This window comes from Salvelinus alpinus, chromosome 11 (assembly GCF_045679555.1).
Source record: "Salvelinus alpinus chromosome 11, SLU_Salpinus.1, whole genome shotgun sequence".
In the NCBI taxonomy this organism is placed as follows: Eukaryota; Metazoa; Chordata; class Actinopteri; order Salmoniformes; family Salmonidae; genus Salvelinus; species Salvelinus alpinus.
In genome coordinates, this window is record NC_092096.1 from 13093437 (window position 1) to 13110515 (window position 17079).

The following is a 17079-nucleotide window of genomic DNA, read 5'->3' on the forward strand; positions in this document are numbered from 1 at the left end:
AACCCCCCCCCCATATACACCATATTAATGAAGAATATACCCCCCCCCCCATATACACCATATTAATGAAGAATATAACCCCCCCCCCCATATACACCATATTAATGAAGAATATAACCCCCCCCCCCAAAATACACCATATTAATGAAGAATATAACCCCCCCCCATATACACCATATTAATGAAGAATATAACCCCCCCCCAAAATACACCATATTAATGAAGAATATAACCCCCCCCCCATATACACCATATTAATGAAGAATATAACCCCCCCCCCATATATACACCATATTAATGAAGAATATACCCCCCCCCCCCCCCCCATATACACCATATTAATGAAGAATATAACCCCCCCCCCATATACACCATATTAATGAAGAATATAACCCCCCCCCAAAATACACCATATTAATGAAGAATATAACCCCCCCCCCATATACACCATATTAATGAAGAATATAACCCCCCCCCCCCCATATACACCATATTAATGAAGAATATAACCCCCCCCCCCATATACACCATATTAATGAAGAATATAACCCCCCCCCAAAATACACCATATTAATGAAGAATATAACCCCCCCCCCCCATATACACCATATTAATGAAGAATATAACCCCCCCCCCCATATACACCATATTAATGAAGAATATACCCCCCCCCCCATATACACCATATTAATGAAGAATATACCCCCCCCCCATATACACCATATTAATGAAGAATATAACCCCCCCCCATATACACCATATTAATGAAGAATATAAACCCCCCCCCCATATACACCATATTAATGAAGAATATAACCCCCCCCCCATATACACCATATTAATGAAGAATATACCCCCCCCCATATACACCATATTAATGAAGAATATAAACCCCCCCATATACACCATATTAATGAAGAATATACCCCCCCCCCCCCCATATACACCATATTAATGAAGAATATAAACCCCCCCATATACACCATATTAATGAAGAATATAACCCCCTCCCCCCATATACACCATATTAATGTAGAATATACCCCCCCCATATACACCATATTGCATAATGGATCAATAAAGTGTGAGCAGCTTGGTTAGTAAGAACATCTTAAGACAGTATAATGTCAGGAAAGTGTCAATGATTGATTGATCTGACCATCGTAGCAGAGAGAGGAATACCGTAAAGACATCACACTGTACATAAAAAGGTAATTCATTTATTTGCAGTGTTCTCTTTTGCTTCCCGTCTGGGTCTGGGAGATGACGGTCTGGAATCAAGAATAAACAAATGTAAAAATGGCATTTAGATTACACAGCCTGCTCCAGTTACAGAAATTTAGTCAATTCCACATACTCCAAATGTCAGTCAAATGAAACAAAAACAAATAACATTTGTCTGACAGAGACATTTTAATTATACTTACATGTCCTTGATAGCTTTCTTCATGAGCTGTCTTGTACATGGGGACATCACATTGTCTGTTGGACTCCTTATTGCAGACCTACATTGCCACACAAGGCAATAGAGAAAGAGAGTGAGAGTAGCGCAAGAAAGAGAGCAAGAGAATATATCAAGCAATCATCCAACTAGTGAATGCCAAATTACAGATGAGGTACTTCTTGATGCAATTAAAGCCTTTAAGTCTGGTATGCCATCCCGCCCTTGAGTTTTCCCAGTGGAGGTATACCAAACCTTTTTTGATATACTCAGAGGACCATTATTAGCATGTTTTAACCACTTCTATATACACATGGTATCAGATACTCAACAAGGTCTGATTTCATTATTATTGAAACAGGAGCCATGTGGTAAATATAAAGATCCAGTCCATTTAAAAAAAATTGGAGGCCTCTTACACTTCAGTGTTGTGACGCAAAAAATCAAGCAAAATGCTTAGCGCATAGAATTAAAAAGGTATTGCCGGATATTATTCATCCTAATCAAACATTTTTTTTTTTACACGGACAATACATTGGAGATAATATAAAGACAAGTACTGGAAACAATAGAACACTATGAAAAATCTGGGAAACCAGGCCTGATTTTCATAGCCGACTTTGAAGAGGCCTTTAATAAAGTACAACTGAAGTTTATATACAAATGCCTGGATTATTTCAATTTTTGAGAATCTTTTATAAAATGGGTTAAAGTTATGTATAGTAACCCTAGGTGTAAAATAGTAAATAATGGCTACTTCTCAGAATTTTTTAAAAACTGTCAAGAGAAGTAAAACAAGGTTGTCCACTATCAGCATATCTATTTATTATTGCCATTGAAATGTTAGTTGTTAAAAATCAGATCCAACAATAATATTAAGGGTTTAGAAATCCAGGGTGTGACGACCCTCTCACTCGGTCTGCCGAAGTTTTAAGAATGTCTCACCTCATGTTCAAGAATGGCTTTTTCCCCCTTTATTCATATTACAACCTCACTTCTGATTATTTGAAAACGAAATCATCTCCAAAATATCGTTATTTTTAAAACAAGCCGTAGAAAATTGGTTGCAATTTCAGTTTAATCCACCAGACAGAACAAACAGTACAACAAATAGTGGTTAAACTCAAATATAGTAATTGATAAAAAATAAATAAAAATATTGTTGATAAAAATTAAAATATATAATCTTTGTAAATGATATCATAAATAGAACTGGTGGAGTTGTCACACATGCAGCTAACACAGACACATGGAAATGTCTGCTCTACCCAAAATTACAACCAACTAATTACAGCACTATCGCAAAAATGGAAGAGGCAAGTGGAAGCTGGAAAACGTAAGACAAAGGGTGGCTACTTTGAAGAATCTCAAATATATTTTGATTTATTTAACTCTTTTTTTGGTTACTACATGATACCATGTGTGTTATTTCATAGTTTTTCTACAATGTAGAAAAATAAAGAAGAACCCTGGAATTAATAGGTGTATCTAAACTTTTGACTGGTACTGTATATGTATTGGTATGTATGCATGTGTATTTATATCTACAAACAAAATATATGGGGGATTGGAAATTATGCAGAACAATTACATTACAGCTTTACAATACTAAAGCTGATCTACCCCCTTAAAAAATAAAATATATAACATACCACTAGTTTACAGGCAGCACACCAACATTCCTCCATAGGGGTTTTCACACAAGATCACTTCTTGGATCAATGAAAACTGTCCATCATTTAATTAGATCGGATTTAAAATTCATAAAAAGTATATTACCATACAATTAACGCAGCTTGGGTGTATTTGAACTTAGACTATGTGTGTATAGATGGCCTCCCGAGTGGCGCAGCGGTCTGAGGCACTGCATCTCAGTGCCAGAGGCGTCACTACAGACCCTGGTTTGATCCCGGGCTGTATCACAACCAGCCGTAATCGGGAGTCCCATAGGGCGGGGGCTTACTTTTTAAAAACCATTTATCGAACAAAGGGAATGAGCAGCAGCTACGTTTGGCTACATACGGACCTTTAGTGGAATTCCCGCCAGAGAGTAACGGTCAATGTGATTGATGTTCATCATTTGACTAGGCTACATGTATTTGACATTGTGTTGTTATTCCGCTGAACATTAGATGGTTTCATTTTATTTTTGGCAGTGAAACGAGGCTACTCAGGCGAGAAAAAAAAAACTCACCCAAATGTACAGCCCCGTTGGAAAATATAAATTGACCGTTTGAAAATGTGAAGATTTAAAAAAAACAACCCTCTGGCTTTGACTAGCTAGAAGGGATTCCAACTTTTGTCAAATTAACGTCAGGTTTTACTTTTTCGTAGCAAGTTAGGAGAACTTACACAGCAGGGTAGTTAAAGGATAATTACAGTAGCAGGTTAGGATAATTAGGTTAAGAAAAGGGTTACGGTTAGCTAAAATGCTAATAAATATATTTTTATATTAATTTGAGTAAAGCTGAATCCCTTCTAGCCATGACCCTGACTAGGGGCACTCTCCCGTGGGTTATAAGTCATCTCTCACATGGTAACCAGAACTATTTGCCAAGGGGAGAGCTTATTATACCCCAGTGGGTGAATTGAAATGAAGATAATGTATATACTGGCAAGATACACGTCTCGCCGCTCTAACGGGAGTTGTTGTCCACAAAGCGGCACGGCGGACTGTCTAGCTCCCGCCTGTCCTTGCTTTGGATTGGTGGAATTATTTTTTGGTTGAACAAATTCAACACTCCATACAAACTCCTTACTTGGTGGGCAGAAAAAAACACCACCTGCTGGAGGAAGACAGATTTTCCTCTCTAAATTGAATTGAGGAGGGGAGACAAATCTGTATATGAGATGCTCATGTCTCCACCCCAAACATAGAGTACCACAGTATGAATCATAATACCTAGCGGTCCAACAGGGAAATGGTTCGAAATGGTTTTTCACCATTCATTTCTCCTCATAGGGGATTTTAGAAACACGTACAATAAGGGCTGTGTTTCATGTAGGCTTACCCTGGCTTGACGTTTTGATAACAAGTCTCTCGGGACAAGGTGACTTATCAACATATTTGCCTGTATTTACCCCCAACAAATGAAATGCCAATTGGCTGCTAATGTGGCTATCATAAAGAACTACAAATGCCATGTTCTGGACGAGACAGTCGAATCGAGGCAAAGGTAAGAATCTCTGGATTAACTAACTAAACGTAGTAATGAATAAATTGGCTAAATGTCTTTAAATGCACCTGTTTGCAAAGGTGCCAGCTAGAGATAATGTCCTGGAGCTTGCAGGGATTTGTAGTCTTGCACGATGTCCACTTTGACGCTAAATAACATTTTCAAATCACGCAGTATATATTGAGAAATCACCATGTTTGCGAGAGACTTACATGGTTATCAAAATGTCACGCCAGGGTAAACCTACACAAAACACAGCCCTTATTTGAGTGTTTCTCAAATCCCTCGATTGGAACCATTTCCCTGCTTGACCGCTAGGTTTTATGGGTATTATGACACCTCCACTGAGGGGCTCTCGGGCGGGAAGGAAGGCGACAAGCCACTATTGTAATACACATTGCATAAATGATACTGTATAAAAACTGTAGGTTTAACATGCATTAATCTAACAATCATTCCTACTTTCACAACTTACTTCTCTTGAATTGTCTTTCTTTTCGCCAGGCTTGGTGTCGGCGGCTGTTGATTGTTGTGAGGAGACACCGACTGCAGTGCTTTTCCAGAGCTCATTTTCCCTGCAGAAAGCCATCATGACATTAGCGACAGTTTAGTGTTTTGATACATTGTATCCATAGCCAATTATGTAAACATTGTTGTAACTTGCATACAATAACGTACGCTGTAGCGTTGCTGCATGTAATATTGTTACTAATACGAACTGTTAATCGTTGAAATTATGTCATTGATTATACCAAGTACATTTTAATTGTAGTCGTTAAGAACCCACCTTCTTTTTAAAAATGTTATTAGCCACAGTCAAGCAGCAGGAAAAAGTAGTCAAGGCTTGAGATCCAGTTAGTTTAGTAACGATCAGCTGAGTTCATGTCAAATAGGACATTTCGAAAGTGGTGCTCCATGACGTTTTCAAATACGCTCCTCTCATTGGTAGTTGCCACGGCACAAGCATAACAAACCCCACCCTCTCAGAAAACATGTTTTGACATACTTCATAATTTATTTTCTCAGTGTACGTTGTGATTTTTATGGGGGGGAAATAAACTCCAAGTCGAATACTTTTAATTATTGTCAAACACATAAAAGCCATTTTCAAAAGTAGATAGCCCTATTCTTCAGCATTGTGTGCAGGAGGAACAGGCACTTTTTCTATATATCAAACACACAGCACCAGACTTCAAGTGTACAGAGAATATCAACATTTTTGTTCAAACTAAGAACTTCTTCGTATATTATTTATTGAGAAGGATTAAAGCGATCTTTCAAAAGGTATGCGCCCAACGTGGGGCTCGAACCCACGACCCTGAGATTAAGAGTCTCATGCTCTACCGACTGAGCTAGCCGGGCTTGCGTAACATAAGGAAACTCCCCCTTTACAAACCATGAGGCGCGAACCCTGCCCCCTTCCAGCCCTCTTGGAATTCACACAGAACTCGCTCCAAGACTGATGTAATTACACGGCGTGTTCACCACTGCGTTCACAAAGCGTCTGAGTAGGAGTGCTGATCTAGAATCAGGTTCCTCCTGTCCATGTCATCTTATTCAATATAAATCTAAACGTAAAACTGATCATATATCAGCACTGTTACTCTAAAAGGTTTTGTGAATACAGGCCCTGATTATAGATCAGCTGCTGGTGTAATATGTACTCAGGTCATGGTCCTAGAAAGGGTAATCATCCCTGGTAATGTTGCCCTCTCAACATTCATATGATGCAATAAGGCAAAAAATCCATTAAGTATTTATTCCAACGCTAATTGCTTTACAGCATCAATGAATCACTTACCACAGGATGCCGACACTTTATCAAAACAACCATTACAAACCACATTCATAAAGGAGTTCATCCACTTATATTATAGGACAGTGTTATGTTTGGGGGGCTGGCGACATAACACTGTCCCTTCTTTCTCTCACCCCACCCCTTCTCTAGTGTAGGGTGTAGGCTTCTCTCACCCCTTCCCTTCTCTCACCCCACCCCTTCTCTAGTGTAGGGTGTAGGCTTCTCTCACCCCTTCCCTTCTCTCACCCCATCCCTTCTCCAGTGTAGGGTGTAGGCTTCTCTCACCCCATCCCTTCTCTAGTGTAGGGTGTAGGCTTCTCTCACCCCATCCCTTCTCTAGTGTAGGGTGTAGGCTTCTCTCACCCTTTCTCTAGTGTAGGGTGTAGGCTTCTCTCACCCCTTCCCTTCTCTAGTGTAGGGTGTAGGCTTCTCTCACTCCTTCCCCTTCCCTTCTCTAGTGTAGGGTGTAGGCTTCTCTCACCCCATCCCTTCTCTAGTGTAGGGTGTAGGCTTCTCTCACCCCATCCCTTCTCTAGTGTAGGGTGTAGGCTTCTCTCACCCCATCCCTTCTCTAGTGTAGGGTGTAGGCTTCTCTCACCCCTTCCCTTCTCTACTGTAGGGTGTAGGCTTCTCTCACTCCTTCCCCTTCCCTTCTCTAGTGTAGGGTGTAGGCTTCTCTCACCCCATCCCTTCTCTAGTGTAGGGTGTAGGCTTCTCTCACCCCATCCCTTCTCTAGTGTAGGGTGTAGGCTTCTCTCACCCCATCCCTTCTCTAGTGTAGGGTGTAGGCTTCTCTCACTCCTTCCCCATCCCTTCTCTAGTGTAGGGTGTAGGCTTCTCTCACCCCTTCCCTTCTCTAGTGTAGGGTGTAGGCTTCTCTCACTCCTTCCCCTTCCCTTCTCTAGTGTAGGGTGTAGGCTTCTCTCACCCCATCCCTTCTCTAGTGTAGGGTGTAGGCTTCTCTCACCCCATCCCTTCTCTAGTGTAGGGTGTAGGCTTCTCTCACCCCATCCCTTCTCTAGTGTAGGGTGTAGGCTTCTCTCACCCCTTCCCTTCTCTACTGTAGGGTGTAGGCTTCTCTCACCCCTTCCCTTCTCTAGTGTAGGGTGTAGGCTTCTCTCACCCCTTCCCTTCTCTAGTGTAGGGTGTAGGCTTCTCTCACCCCATCCCTTCTCTAGTGTAGGGTGTAGGCTTCTCTCACCCCATCCCTTCTCTACTGTAGGGTGTAGGCTTCTCTCACCCCTTCCCTTCTCTAGTGTAGGGTGTAGGCTTCTCTCACCCCATCCCTTCTCTAGTGTAGGGTGTAGGCTTCTCTCACCCCATCCCTTCTCTACTGTAGGGTGTAGGCTTCTCTCACCCCTTCCCTTCTCTAGTGTAGGGTGTAGGCTTCTCTCACCCCTTCCCTTCTCTCACCCCATCCCTTCTCTAGTGTAGGGTGTAGGCTTCTCTCACCCCTTCCCTTCTCTAGTGTAGGGTGTAGGCTTCTCTCACCCCTTCCCTTCTCTAGTGTAGGGTGTAGGCTTCTCTCACCCTTTCTCTAGTGTAGGGTGTAGGCTTCTCTCACCCCTTCCCTTCTCTAGTGTAGGGTGTAGGCTTCTCTCACCCCATCCCTTCTCTAGTGTAGGGTGTAGGCTTCTCTCACCCTTTCTCTAGTGTAGGGTGTAGGCTTCTCTCACCCCTTCCCTTCTCTAGTGTAGGGTGTAGGCTTCTCTCACCCCATCCCTTCTCTAGTGTAGGGTGTAGGCTTCTCTCACCCCATCCCTTCTCTAGTGTAGGGTGTAGGCTTCTCTCACTCCTTCCCCATCCCTTCTCTAGTGTAGGGTGTAGGCTTCTCTCACTCCTTCCCCATCCCTTCTCTAGTGTAGGGTGTAGGCTTCTCTCACCCCTTCCCTTCTCTAGTGTAGGGTGTAGGCTTCTCTCACTCCTTCCCCTTCCCTTCTCTAGTGTAGGGTGTAGGCTTCTCTCACCCCATCCCTTCTCTAGTGTAGGGTGTAGGCTTCTCTCACCCCATCCCTTCTCTAGTGTAGGGTGTAGGCTTCTCTCACCCCTTCCCTTCTCTAGTGTAGGGTGTAGGCTTCTCTCACCCCTTCCCTTCTCTACTGTAGGGTGTAGGCTTCTCTCACCCCTTCCCTTCTCTAGTGTAGGGTGTAGGCTTCTCTCACCCCTTCCCTTCTCTAGTGTAGGGTGTAGGCTTCTCTCACCCCATCCCTTCTCTAGTGTAGGGTGTAGGCTTCTCTCACCCCATCCCTTCTCTACTGTAGGGTGTAGGCTTCTCTCACCCCTTCCCTTCTCTAGTGTAGGGTGTAGGCTTCTCTCACCCCATCCCTTCTCTAGTGTAGGGTGTAGGCTTCTCTCACCCCTTCCCTTCTCTACTGTAGGGTGTAGGCTTCTCTCACCCCTTCCCTTCTCTAGTGTAGGGTGTAGGCTTCTCTCACCCTTTCTCTAGTGTAGGGTGTAGGCTTCTCTCACCCCTTCCCTTCTCTAGTGTAGGGTGTAGGCTTCTCTCACCCCTTCCCTTCTCTAGTGTAGGGTGTAGGCTTCTCTCACCCCTTCCCTTCTCTAGTGTAGGGTGTAGGCTTCTCTCACCCCATCCCTTCTCTAGTGTAGGGTGTAGGCTTCTCTCACCCCTTCCCTTCTCTACTGTAGGGTGTAGGCTTCTCTCACTCCTTCCCCTTCCCTTCTCTAGTGTAGGGTGTAGGCTTCTCTCACCCCATCCCTTCTCTAGTGTAGGGTGTAGGCTTCTCTCACTCCTTCCCCATCCCTTCTCTAGTGTAGGGTGTAGGCTTCTCTCACCCCTTCCCTTCTCTAGTGTAGGGTGTAGGCTTCTCTCACCCCATCCCTTCTCTAGTGTAGGGTGTAGGCTTCTCTCACCCCATCCCTTCTCTAGTGTAGGGTGTAGGCTTCTCTCACCCCTTCCCTTCTCTACTGTAGGGTGTAGGCTTCTCTCACCCCTTCCCTTCTCTAGTGTAGGGTGTAGGCTTCTCTCACCCCTTCCCTTCTCTAGTGTAGGGTGTAGGCTTCTCTCACCCCATCCCTTCTCTAGTGTAGGGTGTAGGCTTCTCTCACCCCTTCCCTTCTCTAGTGTAGGGTGTAGGCTTCTCTCACCCCTTCCCTTCTCTAGTGTAGGGTGTAGGCTTCTCTCACCCTTTCTCTAGTGTAGGGTGTAGGCTTCTCTCACCCCTTCCCTTCTCTAGTGTAGGGTGTAGGCTTCTCTCACCCCATCCCTTCTCTAGTGTAGGGTGTAGGCTTCTCTCACCCTTTCTCTAGTGTAGGGTGTAGGCTTCTCTCACCCCTTCCCTTCTCTAGTGTAGGGTGTAGGCTTCTCTCACCCCTTCCCTTCTCTAGTGTAGGGTGTAGGCTTCTCTCCCCCCCTCCCTTCTCTAGTGTAGGGTGTAGGCTTCTCTCACTCCTTCCCCATCCCTTCTCTAGTGTAGGGTGTAGGCTTCTCTCACTCCTTCCCCATCCCTTCTCTAGTGTAGGGTGTAGGCTTCTCTCACCCCTTCCCTTCTCTAGTGTAGGGTGTAGGCTTCTCTCACTCCTTCCCCTTCCCTTCTCTAGTGTACGGTGTAGGCTTCTCTCACCCCATCCCTTCTCTAGTGTAGGGTGTAGGCTTCTCTCACCCCATCCCTTCTCTAGTGTAGGGTGTAGGCTTCTCTCACCCCATCCCTTCTCTAGTGTAGGGTGTAGGCTTCTCTCACTCCTTCCCCATCCCTTCTCTAGTGTAGGGTGTAGGCTTCTCTCACCCCTTCCCTTCTCTAGTGTAGGGTGTAGGCTTCTCTCACTCCTTCCCCTTCCCTTCTCTAGTGTAGGGTGTAGGCTTCTCTCACCCCATCCCTTCTCTAGTGTAGGGTGTAGGCTTCTCTCACCCCATCCCTTCTCTAGTGTAGGGTGTAGGCTTCTCTCACCCCATCCCTTCTCTAGTGTAGGGTGTAGGCTTCTCTCACCCCTTCCCTTCTCTACTGTAGGGTGTAGGCTTCTCTCACCCCTTCCCTTCTCTAGTGTAGGGTGTAGGCTTCTCTCACCCCTTCCCTTCTCTAGTGTAGGGTGTAGGCTTCTCTCACCCCATCCCTTCTCTAGTGTAGGGTGTAGGCTTCTCTCACCCCATCCCTTCTCTACTGTAGGGTGTAGGCTTCTCTCACCCCTTCCCTTCTCTAGTGTAGGGTGTAGGCTTCTCTCACCCCATCCCTTCTCTAGTGTAGGGTGTAGGCTTCTCTCACCCCATCCCTTCTCTACTGTAGGGTGTAGGCTTCTCTCACCCCTTCCCTTCTCTAGTGTAGGGTGTAGGCTTCTCTCACCCCTTCCCTTCTCTCACCCCATCCCTTCTCTAGTGTAGGGTGTAGGCTTCTCTCACCCCTTCCCTTCTCTAGTGTAGGGTGTAGGCTTCTCTCACCCCTTCCCTTCTCTAGTGTAGGGTGTAGGCTTCTCTCACCCTTTCTCTAGTGTAGGGTGTAGGCTTCTCTCACCCCTTCCCTTCTCTAGTGTAGGGTGTAGGCTTCTCTCACCCCATCCCTTCTCTAGTGTAGGGTGTAGGCTTCTCTCACCCTTTCTCTAGTGTAGGGTGTAGGCTTCTCTCACCCCTTCCCTTCTCTAGTGTAGGGTGTAGGCTTCTCTCACCCCATCCCTTCTCTAGTGTAGGGTGTAGGCTTCTCTCACCCCATCCCTTCTCTAGTGTAGGGTGTAGGCTTCTCTCACTCCTTCCCCATCCCTTCTCTAGTGTAGGGTGTAGGCTTCTCTCACTCCTTCCCCATCCCTTCTCTAGTGTAGGGTGTAGGCTTCTCTCACCCCTTCCCTTCTCTAGTGTAGGGTGTAGGCTTCTCTCACTCCTTCCCCTTCCCTTCTCTAGTGTAGGGTGTAGGCTTCTCTCACCCCATCCCTTCTCTAGTGTAGGGTGTAGGCTTCTCTCACCCCATCCCTTCTCTAGTGTAGGGTGTAGGCTTCTCTCACCCCTTCCCTTCTCTAGTGTAGGGTGTAGGCTTCTCTCACCCCTTCCCTTCTCTACTGTAGGGTGTAGGCTTCTCTCACCCCTTCCCTTCTCTAGTGTAGGGTGTAGGCTTCTCTCACCCCTTCCCTTCTCTAGTGTAGGGTGTAGGCTTCTCTCACCCCATCCCTTCTCTAGTGTAGGGTGTAGGCTTCTCTCACCCCATCCCTTCTCTACTGTAGGGTGTAGGCTTCTCTCACCCCTTCCCTTCTCTAGTGTAGGGTGTAGGCTTCTCTCACCCCATCCCTTCTCTAGTGTAGGGTGTAGGCTTCTCTCACCCCTTCCCTTCTCTACTGTAGGGTGTAGGCTTCTCTCACCCCTTCCCTTCTCTAGTGTAGGGTGTAGGCTTCTCTCACCCTTTCTCTAGTGTAGGGTGTAGGCTTCTCTCACCCCTTCCCTTCTCTAGTGTAGGGTGTAGGCTTCTCTCACCCCTTCCCTTCTCTAGTGTAGGGTGTAGGCTTCTCTCACCCCTTCCCTTCTCTAGTGTAGGGTGTAGGCTTCTCTCACCCCATCCCTTCTCTAGTGTAGGGTGTAGGCTTCTCTCACCCCTTCCCTTCTCTACTGTAGGGTGTAGGCTTCTCTCACTCCTTCCCCTTCCCTTCTCTAGTGTAGGGTGTAGGCTTCTCTCACCCCATCCCTTCTCTAGTGTAGGGTGTAGGCTTCTCTCACTCCTTCCCCATCCCTTCTCTAGTGTAGGGTGTAGGCTTCTCTCACCCCTTCCCTTCTCTAGTGTAGGGTGTAGGCTTCTCTCACCCCATCCCTTCTCTAGTGTAGGGTGTAGGCTTCTCTCACCCCATCCCTTCTCTAGTGTAGGGTGTAGGCTTCTCTCACCCCTTCCCTTCTCTACTGTAGGGTGTAGGCTTCTCTCACCCCTTCCCTTCTCTAGTGTAGGGTGTAGGCTTCTCTCACCCCTTCCCTTCTCTAGTGTAGGGTGTAGGCTTCTCTCACCCCATCCCTTCTCTAGTGTAGGGTGTAGGCTTCTCTCACCCCTTCCCTTCTCTAGTGTAGGGTGTAGGCTTCTCTCACCCCTTCCCTTCTCTAGTGTAGGGTGTAGGCTTCTCTCACCCTTTCTCTAGTGTAGGGTGTAGGCTTCTCTCACCCCTTCCCTTCTCTAGTGTAGGGTGTAGGCTTCTCTCACCCCATCCCTTCTCTAGTGTAGGGTGTAGGCTTCTCTCACCCTTTCTCTAGTGTAGGGTGTAGGCTTCTCTCACCCCTTCCCTTCTCTAGTGTAGGGTGTAGGCTTCTCTCACCCCTTCCCTTCTCTAGTGTAGGGTGTAGGCTTCTCTCACCCCATCCCTTCTCTAGTGTAGGGTGTAGGCTTCTCTCACTCCTTCCCCATCCCTTCTCTAGTGTAGGGTGTAGGCTTCTCTCACTCCTTCCCCATCCCTTCTCTAGTGTAGGGTGTAGGCTTCTCTCACCCCTTCCCTTCTCTAGTGTAGGGTGTAGGCTTCTCTCACTCCTTCCCCTTCCCTTCTCTAGTGTAGGGTGTAGGCTTCTCTCACCCCATCCCTTCTCTAGTGTAGGGTGTAGGCTTCTCTCACCCCATCCCTTCTCTAGTGTAGGGTGTAGGCTTCTCTCACCCCATCCCTTCTCTAGTGTAGGGTGTAGGCTTCTCTCACCCCTTCCCTTCTCTACTGTAGGGTGTAGGCTTCTCTCACCCCTTCCCTTCTCTAGTGTAGGGTGTAGGCTTCTCTCACCCCTTCCCTTCTCTAGTGTAGGGTGTAGGCTTCTCTCACCCCATCCCTTCTCTAGTGTAGGGTGTAGGCTTCTCTCACCCCATCCCTTCTCTACTGTAGGGTGTAGGCTTCTCTCACCCCTTCCCTTCTCTAGTGTAGGGTGTAGGCTTCTCTCACCCCATCCCTTCTCTAGTGTAGGGTGTAGGCTTCTCTCACCCCTTCCCTTCTCTACTGTAGGGTGTAGGCTTCTCTCACCCCTTCCCTTCTCTAGTGTAGGGTGTAGGCTTCTCTCACCCTTTCTCTAGTGTAGGGTGTAGGCTTCTCTCACCCCTTCCCTTCTCTAGTGTAGGGTGTAGGCTTCTCTCACCCCTTCCCTTCTCTAGTGTAGGGTGTAGGCTTCTCTCACCCCTTCCCTTCTCTAGTGTAGGGTGTAGGCTTCTCTCACCCCATCCCTTCTCTAGTGTAGGGTGTAGGCTTCTCTCACCCCTTCCCTTCTCTACTGTAGGGTGTAGGCTTCTCTCACTCCTTCCCCTTCCCTTCTCTAGTGTAGGGTGTAGGCTTCTCTCACCCCATCCCTTCTCTAGTGTAGGGTGTAGGCTTCTCTCACTCCTTCCCCATCCCTTCTCTAGTGTAGGGTGTAGGCTTCTCTCACCCCTTCCCTTCTCTAGTGTAGGGTGTAGGCTTCTCTCACCCCATCCCTTCTCTAGTGTAGGGTGTAGGCTTCTCTCACCCCATCCCTTCTCTAGTGTAGGGTGTAGGCTTCTCTCACCCCTTCCCTTCTCTACTGTAGGGTGTAGGCTTCTCTCACCCCTTCCCTTCTCTAGTGTAGGGTGTAGGCTTCTCTCACCCCTTCCCTTCTCTAGTGTAGGGTGTAGGCTTCTCTCACCCCATCCCTTCTCTAGTGTAGGGTGTAGGCTTCTCTCACCCCATCCCTTCTCTACTGTAGGGTGTAGGCTTCTCTCACCCCTTCCCTTCTCTAGTGTAGGGTGTAGGCTTCTCTCACCCCATCCCTTCTCTAGTGTAGGGTGTAGGCTTCTCTCACCCCTTCCCTTCTCTAGTGTAGGGTGTAGGCTTCTCTCACCCCATCCCTTCTCTAGTGTAGGGTGTAGGCTTCTCTCACCCCATCCCTTCTCTACTGTAGGGTGTAGGCTTCTCTCACCCCTTCCCTTCTCTAGTGTAGGGTGTAGGCTTCTCTCACCCCATCCCTTCTCTAGTGTAGGGTGTAGGCTTCTCTCACCCCATCCATTCTCTACTGTAGGGTGTAGGCTTCTCTCACCCCTTCCCTTCTCTAGTGTAGGGTGTAGGCTTCTCTCACCCCTTCCCTTCTCTCACCCCATCCCTTCTCTAGTGTAGGGTGTAGGCTTCTCTCACCCCTTCCCTTCTCTAGTGTAGGGTGTAGGCTTCTCTCACCCCTTCCCTTCTCTAGTGTAGGGTGTAGGCTTCTCTCACCCTTTCTCTAGTGTAGGGTGTAGGCTTCTCTCACCCCTTCCCTTCTCTAGTGTAGGGTGTAGGCTTCTCTCACCCCATCCCTTCTCTAGTGTAGGGTGTAGGCTTCTCTCACCCTTTCTCTAGTGTAGGGTGTAGGCTTCTCTCACCCCTTCCCTTCTCTAGTGTAGGGTGTAGGCTTCTCTCACCCCTTCCCTTCTCTAGTGTAGGGTGTAGGCTTCTCTCACCCCATCCCTTCTCTAGTGTAGGGTGTAGGCTTCTCTCACTCCTTCCCCATCCCTTCTCTAGTGTAGGGTGTAGGCTTCTCTCACTCCTTCCCCATCCCTTCTCTAGTGTAGGGTGTAGGCTTCTCTCACCCCTTCCCTTCTCTAGTGTAGGGTGTAGGCTTCTCTCACTCCTTCCCCTTCCCTTCTCTAGTGTAGGGTGTAGGCTTCTCTCACCCCATCCCTTCTCTAGTGTAGGGTGTAGGCTTCTCTCACCCCATCCCTTCTCTAGTGTAGGGTGTAGGCTTCTCTCACCCCATCCCTTCTCTAGTGTAGGGTGTAGGCTTCTCTCACCCCTTCCCTTCTCTACTGTAGGGTGTAGGCTTCTCTCACCCCTTCCCTTCTCTAGTGTAGGGTGTAGGCTTCTCTCACCCCTTCCCTTCTCTAGTGTAGGGTGTAGGCTTCTCTCACCCCATCCCTTCTCTAGTGTAGGGTGTAGGCTTCTCTCACCCCATCCCTTCTCTACTGTAGGGTGTAGGCTTCTCTCACCCCTTCCCTTCTCTAGTGTAGGGTGTAGGCTTCTCTCACCCCATCCCTTCTCTAGTGTAGGGTGTAGGCTTCTCTCACCCCTTCCCTTCTCTACTGTAGGGTGTAGGCTTCTCTCACCCCTTCCCTTCTCTAGTGTAGGGTGTAGGCTTCTCTCACCCTTTCTCTAGTGTAGGGTGTAGGCTTCTCTCACCCCTTCCCTTCTCTAGTGTAGGGTGTAGGCTTCTCTCACCCCTTCCCTTCTCTAGGGTAGGGTGTAGGCTTCTCTCACCCCTTCCCTTCTCTAGTGTAGGGTGTAGGCTTCTCTCACCCCATCCCTTCTCTAGTGTAGGGTGTAGGCTTCTCTCACCCCATCCCTTCTCTACTGTAGGGTGTAGGCTTCTCTCACCCCTTCCCTTCTCTAGTGTAGGGTGTAGGCTTCTCTCACCCCATCCCTTCTCTAGTGTAGGGTGTAGGCTTCTCTCACCCCTTCCCTTCTCTAGTGTAGGGTGTAGGCTTCTCTCACCCCATCCCTTCTCTAGTGTAGGGTGTAGGCTTCTCTCACCCCATCCCTTCTCTACTGTAGGGTGTAGGCTTCTCTCACCCCTTCCCTTCTCTAGTGTAGGGTGTAGGCTTCTCTCACCCCATCCCTTCTCTAGTGTAGGGTGTAGGCTTCTCTCACCCCATCCATTCTCTACTGTAGGGTGTAGGCTTCTCTCACCCCTTCCCTTCTCTAGTGTAGGGTGTAGGCTTCTCTCACCCCTTCCCTTCTCTCACCCCATCCCTTCTCTAGTGTAGGGTGTAGGCTTCTCTCACCCCTTCCCTTCTCTAGTGTAGGGTGTAGGCTTCTCTCACCCCTTCCCTTCTCTAGTGTAGGGTGTAGGCTTCTCTCACCCTTTCTCTAGTGTAGGGTGTAGGCTTCTCTCACCCCTTCCCTTCTCTAGTGTAGGGTGTAGGCTTCTCTCACCCCATCCCTTCTCTAGTGTAGGGTGTAGGCTTCTCTCACCCTTTCTCTAGTGTAGGGTGTAGGCTTCTCTCACCCCTTCCCTTCTCTAGTGTAGGGTGTAGGCTTCTCTCACCCCTTCCCTTCTCTAGTGTAGGGTGTAGGCTTCTCTCACCCCATCCCTTCTCTAGTGTAGGGTGTAGGCTTCTCTCACTCCTTCCCCATCCCTTCTCTAGTGTAGGGTGTAGGCTTCTCTCACTCCTTCCCCATCCCTTCTCTAGTGTAGGGTGTAGGCTTCTCTCACCCCTTCCCTTCTCTAGTGTAGGGTGTAGGCTTCTCTCACTCCTTCCCCTTCCCTTCTCTAGTGTAGGGTGTAGGCTTCTCTCACCCCATCCCTTCTCTAGTGTAGGGTGTAGGCTTCTCTCACCCCATCCCTTCTCTAGTGTAGGGTGTAGGCTTCTCTCACCCCATCCCTTCTCTAGTGTAGGGTGTAGGCTTCTCTCACCCCTTCCCTTCTCTACTGTAGGGTGTAGGCTTCTCTCACCCCTTCCCTTCTCTAGTGTAGGGTGTAGGCTTCTCTCACCCCTTCCCTTCTCTAGTGTAGGGTGTAGGCTTCTCTCACCCCATCCCTTCTCTAGTGTAGGGTGTAGGCTTCTCTCACCCCATCCCTTCTCTACTGTAGGGTGTAGGCTTCTCTCACCCCTTCCCTTCTCTAGTGTAGGGTGTAGGCTTCTCTCACCCCATCCCTTCTCTAGTGTAGGGTGTAGGCTTCTCTCACCCCTTCCCTTCTCTACTGTAGGGTGTAGGCTTCTCTCACCCCTTCCCTTCTCTAGTGTAGGGTGTAGGCTTCTCTCACCCTTTCTCTAGTGTAGGGTGTAGGCTTCTCTCACCCC

General features: G+C 47.9%; 1 protein-coding gene, 1 long non-coding RNA gene and 1 other non-coding gene across 3 annotated transcripts in view; all 3 read right to left on the reverse strand.

The window, feature by feature from the left end:
- Positions 1-1204: 1204 nt before the first annotated feature.
- Positions 1205-5531, reverse strand: LOC139533591 (uncharacterized). Its single transcript, XR_011666822.1, has 4 exons — positions 5405-5531; positions 5093-5192; positions 1428-1505; positions 1205-1271 (listed from the first exon to the last, which is right to left on the reverse strand). It is a non-coding gene; the product is annotated as an uncharacterized lncRNA (long non-coding RNA).
- A 375-nt stretch (positions 5532-5906) lies between these two features.
- Positions 5907-5979, reverse strand: trnak-cuu (transfer RNA lysine (anticodon CUU)). Its single transcript has one exon. It is a non-coding gene; the product is annotated as a tRNA-Lys (tRNA).
- Positions 5980-6361: 382 nt separating this feature from the next.
- The window catches only part of LOC139533589 (transmembrane protein 19-like), a 41936-nt gene continuing 31218 nt past the window's right edge, over positions 6362-17079 (reverse strand). Inside the window, exon 9 of the mRNA XM_071331738.1 lies at positions 6362-16032. The gene's annotated coding sequence lies outside the window, so the exon portion shown is untranslated. The remainder of the gene's footprint in view (positions 16033-17079) is intronic.